Genomic DNA, 8,182 nt, shown 5'->3' on the forward strand with positions numbered 1-8,182 from the left:
TCAAGCAATCAAGGACTCATCAAGGGCTATGAATCCTTCTTGAGGAGCAAGTCAAGATGGAAGGCCCGGATTGATGAAGCTTGGTGAGAAGGGATGACACAGAGGTAATTGCATGTTGGTTATAGCATTCGGTTTCCTCTCTCCTCTCTTTGGCCGAACCGGTTTTTGCATGAAGAAGAAGAAGTTGGCTCGGTTAAACAGTTTCAACCTTGGAGGCTTCCCCCTCTATAAATAAGGGAGAATGATAAACTCCAATTTTGTGGTTTATCTTGTGCTTATTTTAGGAGATTTTATCACCTTTTCTCACATTTATTCAATGAAATGGCATGATTTTATAATCCTCCCTTAAATTGGTGATTTTAATTCACTTTAATTCCATTCGATGCCTTGATGTGTTTGTTGAGTGATTTCAGGTTCATATGGCAAGTATTGGATGGAAGAAATGAAGAGAAAAGCATACAAAGTGGAGAATGCATGAGAAAACAAGGATTTGGAGTACATCAACCCACGCGCACGCGCAGCAGAGGCGCACACGTGGAAAGTGAAGTTGCATGGCGACGCGTACGCATACATGACACATACGCGTGGATAGGAATTTTTCCAAGCGACGCGCACGCGTGACCCACATGTACGCGTCGATGCTCGCACGTGACTTACTTAAAGGCAAAACGCTGAGGGCGATTTCTGAGCTGCCCAGGCCCAAATCCAACTTGTTTCTAAGGGTATTTGATGCAGAATTGAAGATTGAGCAAAGGGGGGAGCACTTAGTTAGTCATGATGAGCCTTTAGTTAGTTTTCTAGAGAGAGAAGCTCCCTCTTCTCTCTAGAATTAGGTTAGGATTAGGTTGATTTCTCTTAGATCTAGGTCCAATTTTATGTTTTCATCTTGTTTCCTTTATGAATTCTTGCTTCTACACCTTCATTCTCTTAGTTTGTGATGTTAATTTTACTTTTATGCCTCTTGTATGTTCATGAATGCTCATTTTGGATTTGGTTTATATTTAATGCAATTTGATGTTTAATGTTTCCTTTATTGATGATTTGATTTGTGAATTTACTTTTCTTGCCATTGGTAGTTAGTAGATTTATTATTCTTATACTTTTACCATGCTTTTCATTTGTACCCACCAAGTGTTTAATAAAATGTTTGGTTGGGCTTTAGAGTAGATTTTGAGCATTCTTGGCTTGGAAAGAGTAATTAGGCAATCTTGAGTCATGAAAACCCAACCTATGTTGGTGATCTAGAGTTGTTAGCTAGTATGATTTCCGTTGACTCTAATCTCTTGCTAATTCCATTAGTGAGTGGATTAGAACGTTTGGATTGAGATTAGCTAGTCTTGTTAGACTTTTCCTCATGGAAGATAACTCATACCTTCTTCCAATGTTGGGGATGACGTAATAAGATAAATTCTTGTTAATTATTGTTATTAGTGACTAGGATGGAATGCCTATGATCTCAATCCTTGCCATGAATGTCTCTCTTTATTACTTGCTTTTCTTTATTAATTCTTGATTTACTTTCCTTGTCATTTATTTTATCACCCTTTTTATAAATCAAACCCCTTGTTCTTCATAGCCAATAATTAACCACTTCATTGCAATTCCTTGTGAGACGACCTGGAGTCTGAATACTTCGGTTAATTTTCATTGGGGTTTGTACTTGTGACAAAACCAATTTTTGCATGTGAGAATTCATTGTCGGTTTAGAACTATACTTGCAACGAGAATTCATTTGTGAAATTCTATATCAACTAAAGTTCTTCACATCAGAGAACAGCCAGTGCTTGAAGCAAGGAGAAAAAAGAGTGAAAGCACAGAGTTCTCATAGCTACCCAAGCTAACAGAAGTTCTTCTCATTCAATATTTTTCATTTTGTAATTTTTCTATTTAGTTTTGTCTGTCTTAAGTCTCATGGAAAAAGGCAAACAGTGAGGTTTGTAAGAAAAAGCCATAGAGCGAAAAAAGGTAGAGTATACAAAATTAAAAGAAAAAATCCAGAGATGTCCTAGAGGTCCTTTGTACATCTGTGTTGTGTTTCATGATTCTGTGAGAATTCCCTTGCAAGTTGGGTTAGCACTTAGCAGTAGAAAGCTTAGTAGGTGACCAAGTCAAGTTCAGGATTGGGATTAGATTCTGGACTTGTCCCGGATAGGAAGGGTAGTTCCTAGGGAGAATTGGTGTATGTAAGCATGATGATTATAGTAAAATTCTATCATTCGTGGTGTGATTCTCTCTCTCTCTCTCTCTTCTACTCCATTTCTGTTTCTGCTGCATAGGAGATAAAACTGAAAATTATCGCTTGCTTGGTTACAAGATAAAAAGAAAAAGTCTCGTGGCTAGGTACAAGACAAAAATAAAAAAGTCTCCAGAAGTTATTTCAAAGGCCATCAAGTGTTAACAAGCGAAAAAGGAGGCTAAGATTCAACCCCCCCTTCTCTTAGCCACTGATAACCATCAATTGCTTATTATGGTAGGTTGTCTCTGTGATGCTTAGCTCTTTGATCTTATAATCCTGTGTTTATGGCTTGCCATGGTATTTACTCTCTCTTATTTTTGTTCAATTTTGTGTTTCAACATAAATCAATTGGGTATTTAGGGTTCTTGTTCTAGAGAATTTTTGCCACATTTCTTGGGAGAAATAAAAATCTTTTGTATTTGTTCTCGATTAATTACTATGATGACTTATTATGGTAGGTTGTCTTTGTGATGTTTAGTTCTTTGATTTTCATGTCATTTATATTTTCTTTTTGTTTTCTTGAATACCGTGCACCATGTGGTTGGTATGCTCAATACTGATTTTGGTCATCATGAGGTGATTCTTCCTTCTTTATATTTTCAAGGCAAGGAATTTCTACCTACTAGATTGAATAGACAATATTTCTATTCAGTTTAGTTTCTGAGTTGTAAATGAATTGCTTCCTCATTTCTTATAGAATATTTATTTTTGTATCCTCTCTGATAAGATATTTTGCTAGAAGTTTCATATATCAGTTAACCTTTCTTTCTTGATCGCATGTTTTTTGTGCATTGCTTTTTATCAACTCTTAGGATCTTCTTTTACATGGTTAACTTTTATTTACCGAGATCTTTTGTAGGGTATGTTTTAGCTTACTTTTAATGGATCTTCCTCTCTTTTCCTTCCCTTCTTACCCTTTCTTCATCCAATTTCACGACCATTGGTGTGAAACCTCGCGGTTCCAATGCTTTACCTTCAACCTCTCATCGAAGTTACTTTAGGGAAATACTGGATCTTGATTCCGAGCCACTTCGTGTATTCACCCTGTGTTCAGCTGCTCGACGTCATCACCATCGGAGCCAATCACGAGGAGCACGGGCAATCCGATGTGGTAACAAAGCTGGTGGAGTTTCCAAGGCGTCAGGGAGTTTAATCTGTCAGCTCCGCCATCACTTGTCTCTTCCGGTGACTGGGTCATTCCTTTTCCACCCTCCTTTGGTGCGGTCTTTTCTTTCTCCTTTTTTCAATTTTAATTCACTTGATGAATAAAGACTGTTGCATCTTTTCTATTTTGAAAATTTAAGAATTTTTAATTTTGCTTAACTTTCAATTTTATGATGTCTTGTATAATTTTTGAAAAGTTTGTTTCATTTTTACCAGGTTGAGACCAGAACTTTTGAGAAAGTTAAAGAAGTATTATATTATGCTTCCCAAACAAACACTTCTTTGACCTGAATAATGTTGGATAATATGGTTTTATCTCTACCTAATGGAGATGTGGATATATCAATGCTAAAAGAAGATGTGCAGTTAGTCAATGAAAAATTTGAGATTGAGGTATTCATGACTAAATTTGTTTTTAGTTCAATCATGCCATATTTATTGAATTATTTTTCAACTAAATGGTTTAGAATATTTACTGCTGATTTGATATTGTATATTTCAATGGTTTACTTGTTCTGTTTGACAAACTAGCATATCTTCTCAATCTTTTAATCTTTTAAAGAGGTGGATGGAAAATTGTCAAGCAGAGTGTAATGTCCGCAAAGTTTTAGGTAAAATGTTCTACGTGTTATTTAACAATTCCTTTATTCGTGTTCTTGGATCAAACATGAAGCTAATTATTAATACTCTCTTTTTTCTTTCATTTCATTTTGACTTGACATAATATGATACTACTAATGTTGCTTGCAATTTCCATTAGTTCATCATCTAAGAAGCTCATGTCGTTCTTCTATTCAGTATCATAGAGTGACACGGGATGTGAAAGTTTGATAAAAAATACCTTTATGAATTGTTTAATTGTGCAAGCTGCTACTATTGATATTCATGTTTTTTAATTTGGGCATTTGTGTTTATTTCTCGAACTGGGTTACTACATTATTCAATTATTGGATACTAAATTTTTACTAATTCAGTGTATACTTTTTACTTTGGCTTTTTCCATTTTTCATGTTTTTATTTCATGGGTGGGGGTAATTTGTCGATATATTTTCATGGTATTTATTAAAATATGTTTTTTTTTTTAATGCTTTTTATGGGGTTTAGCTTTTTTAGATCTAGTGTGTGGACTATGGTAGGTGTGTGGTTCTGCTTGACTGCTTCTGATTTTGACAATAATTTTTTGTTATCTTGTGGGGTTAGTTTTTCTTTTTTTTTTTTCCTTTATTTTATGTAACTTGATTTTGCAGAGTTAGATTTTATTTTATTTATTTATTTTTTGATGTCTTCATCGTGTACTTAATTTCTCTCTCTCTAAATTCATATTTGCTATGATGATTCAATGTTATATCTGTATTAGGGCTTGACCCATTTTTATCAGAATCTAAAAGTGTTATTATAATTAAAAACACCAGCAAATCCTATATATAACTTTCAAGGTATAATGAAACATAGGTGTCTGTTTATCTTTGTACCCATCTTCCAATCTTCAATATTTTGTGTTTCTTTTTATGTGTGATTTATATCCTCTGAAGCTGTAGATTCTTGGAATACTTTTGGCTTGAAATGCACATTTGATTTTCTTAGGTTGTTTTACATGATATGGCCCTTCTATCTACTCTCTTCGAAATATACATTGTGAATTTTAGTTTTTATCTCATTTATTTTCTGATAACTATGTTTGTGTTCGTGGATTAGTTGTTTGTATTTATGGTATTGTCAATCCTATCAGTGCAAATAAAGAAAGGAAATAAAAAAAAGCAAACCTTAACTTCGAGAGATTGTTGTGATTTGGAATTTGTAGGTTATTGCACCTAATTCTTTGTTCATCTTTCTTTGCTTTTAACATTTTGTTTGACTTTCTATTAAGTTGGTATTTCTTTTGTCTTTATTTTCACTGCTGTTTTTTATTGATTTTAATTAGTTATTTTATATTTTGTTTTTTTTCCTTTTTCATGGTTGTCTCTTCCTATTTTATGTGTTTCTCTATTTACTCTTATTTTCTTTTCAGTTACTGCTTAAATGAACTTATATGTGTGTCTTCAAGTTTTTCTTAAGGTTTGTGTTGGTAAGAAATATGCAATCATAGGAAGCAAAAAAAAAGCATTGAAACTTGTGTTTATGTGTTGGTTATGCAAAGAAACATAAAATCTTTTTTGATTGAATAGTCGATTTGCAGGAAAAAAGTTAAATCTAAATGAATATTTAATTTTTTAATTTTTACTGATAAAAATAGAAACTTGATTTTCCCATGTTCTGATAGTTTTGTTTTATCATTACTAAAAAATTTATTATATATTCCTCCTTCTTTGGCTTAGAATGAGCATATTCAAATCATATGATATAATATATTATTAGTTGCTTAAGTTTTTTTTATTTTGGATGAAACAGTTACAACTTGGTTGGTTGGTGGTAACAAAGTTCAGGAAAAAAGACACACTTATAAAGTGAAATTGAAGATGGCTCAGAATATGAAAGAATTGTAAAATTGTATATATGCTTCTAATCCCTATCTAAATCAATGAATCTTGATATTGGTTGTCATTTGTTAATTTTAGAAGTGTTTATGAATTTTGATATTGGTACTTTTCTTTATGAAGGGAGTGAATGATTGATTGATTGATAAAATATCAAGAAATTTTAGTCAAATAGAGTAGGCGAGTCAATTTCTGCATGCGAGTCAAGGAGAGTAGGCGTAATGTACTTAGGTAACTTGTGGCTGCCTCCTCTCTCTCTTTGATTTTTGAACTATAATCATATTTTTTTTCCTCTTTTTGAATTACATTATCATTGGAGTGTTAACATTGTCCATATAATAATACTATTAGTATGCATAATAGACTATGGTTTAAAACAATACCATTTCCTGTTGGTAAATCTTCTTTCTTTATTTCCTTCTATGTGGATTGCATTTTTGTATTCAGAAAGAGAGTATTAATTTTTTAATAGAAAACGAGTTTTTTTTTATGTAAAAATTCGACAAAACTAGATACTTTGGGATGTGTTCAAAATAACTTATTATCGTAAGGTTTTAGGACCATTTTTAGGGAAATTACTTTTTTTTCTTGAAACAATTTTTAAGTTTTAACACAAACATGTAATTACAGATTTTAGGTATTAAGGATTAGGGTTTAATGTTTGGAGTAGTTTAATGCAAAAGGTGTGTGTTTGGATTAATTTGTTTGTTCTCAGTCAAAAGCTTCTTGAGGCATTTGTCGAAGAAAAAAATTGTGTATTTGTTTCCTAAAATTATGTTAAGCAGAGTTGCTCTATATGAAAGTAGGTACTGTGACTACAACATTTGAAGTACATTTTGAAACGAGCGACTATAACATTTGAAGTTATTTATTAGTTATGTGAATATTCTAGCTCTGAAAAATTCCTAATGCTTTCTTCCTTAATCTGTATTGCTATTACATGAAGTTGATCAGTTTGAAAGATAAATTTATATTAAAGAAAAAACTAAATATACTGTTAATAATTATCTTTAATTTTAAAAACCTATATATGTCCAAAGTTATCTTCTATGTTTTTTATGTGACATTTTTATAAATATTTGTAGTGCAGAAGTTTAAATATCCTACAAAATATATTCCATCACATCATCTATATTTTTTAGAGTGGATCTTCATTTCAATTGTAATATCGTATGATCAACGAAGGAGTTAGAAGGTAACAATATCTAGGTGCAAAGTTAAAAGTTAACAATGTCTTTATATGTTTTTTAAAATTTTCTTATTTCATATCCTGCTTTTTCTTTTATGTTCACTGTGATTAACTGTAAGTTGATTTTGAATTTTTATCTAATGCTTTGAGTTGTTGCCTAATATTCTTCAAGACAATATCTTTTGCTCCATATATTTTATGGGGCTAATACTACTCTTTATTATGGACATTTTGTTTGACATATATTAAGTTATACTAGAATTAGTCTTATTTGAAAGATTCATATAATTGCAACATTAAGACTTCGTTCTGTATCATGTTGATCCTCTGTGATTCTAGAATTTTTCAATGCTATGGGATATGTTTATATAATCCTTTATACCCCTTTGTTTGGATCCATATGCGAGTTTTGCAGGAAAAGAAAAAAGGAAAAAGGAGAACAATATTCATTGTTAAGTTGGTGGCATAATGTAATAAGATACGAACTATGTGCCTTCATTTTTTATTATTTCACAAACAATTCTAATTACTTTTCAATTATTTTGGTTAATAAGTATTTTTTTATTTTTATATCATTCCTAAGTGATTTTGTTCTGATTTATTTTCACTTTGTTTTGGTAATCATATATTGATCCAAAAAAGTGCAGCTGAGTTTGTTCAGGCAGGATTTTGTAAGACTGATGTTCTTTTATAGACCGCTAAGAGTGATCTTTCAAATTCAAAGTTTGTTATCCAATTAATTGACCACTTTAAACACATTGGGCAGCATATTTGCATGGACCTCGAGTTTTTTGGTGATAAGCTGATAGCTTGCTACCATTGATAAAAAACAATCGCTAGAAATGCCTTCCATTGAATAAAGTTCGAAAATGTGCAAATACATTTTGACTGGTTTAGATTACTTGTACAGAGAAGTCTATTAAAAATACTGATTAAATTGATAGAAGATGCAAGATTGTAGATTTTGAAAATGCATGTTAGGCTGATAAACCGTTTATTGAAGACATACATAATAATCCATATTATATAATCCATATATATAATATTTTTGATAAATTTTTTGTTAAAGTTTTTAAGTTTATGATTCAGGGTTTAATTTTTAGTATTTACAAATTTATT

At 31.7% G+C, this 8,182-nt stretch overlaps 1 long non-coding RNA gene across 6 annotated transcripts; it reads left to right on the forward strand.

Moving 5' to 3' along the window:
- LOC107643838 lies at positions 2,697-7,799 on the forward strand. Of its 6 annotated transcripts, XR_002363383.1 has the most exons (5): positions 2,697-3,454; positions 3,617-4,011; positions 5,789-5,887; positions 5,998-6,105; positions 7,479-7,799. It is a non-coding gene; the product is annotated as an uncharacterized LOC107643838 (long non-coding RNA). The 6 variants fall into 6 exon arrangements; XR_002363382.1 differs by having other exon boundaries at positions 5,789-6,105; XR_001621125.2 differs by having other exon boundaries at positions 5,998-7,633.

This window comes from Arachis ipaensis, chromosome B05 (assembly GCF_000816755.2).
Source record: "Arachis ipaensis cultivar K30076 chromosome B05, Araip1.1, whole genome shotgun sequence".
NCBI classification, from domain to species: Eukaryota; Viridiplantae; Streptophyta; class Magnoliopsida; order Fabales; family Fabaceae; genus Arachis; species Arachis ipaensis.